Source organism: Arachis duranensis, chromosome 8 (assembly GCF_000817695.3).
Source record: "Arachis duranensis cultivar V14167 chromosome 8, aradu.V14167.gnm2.J7QH, whole genome shotgun sequence".
Taxonomy (NCBI): domain Eukaryota; kingdom Viridiplantae; phylum Streptophyta; class Magnoliopsida; order Fabales; family Fabaceae; genus Arachis; species Arachis duranensis.
This window is the reverse complement of record NC_029779.3, coordinates 31407800-31408192: the sequence shown is the minus strand read 5'-3', so window position 1 is coordinate 31408192 and position 393 is coordinate 31407800.

The following is a 393-nucleotide window of genomic DNA, read 5'->3' as shown; positions in this document are numbered from 1 at the left end:
GTTTTGAGAGAAGCTCTTCATGCTTCCTTTCCATGGTTACAGAAGGGGAACCTTGAGTCTTATAGTTTGCACTGTCTGTAAACCACGGAGCTTCCTGAATAGCAAATAATTGCTCATCCGGAAAGGTTTCAGAGATCTCAGTAGGAGGGAGGATGCTTCTGCTACTGGTTCTATCCGGGACAGGTGATCAGCTACTTGATTCTCTGTCCCTTTTCTGTCTCTTATTTCTATATCAAACTCTTGCAGAAGCAACACCCATCTTATGAGCTTGGGTTTTGAATCCTGCTTTGTGAGTATATATTTAAGAGAAGCATGGTCAATGTACACAATCACTTTTGATCCTACTAAATAAGATCTGAACTTGTCAATGGCATAAACCACTGCAAGTAACTC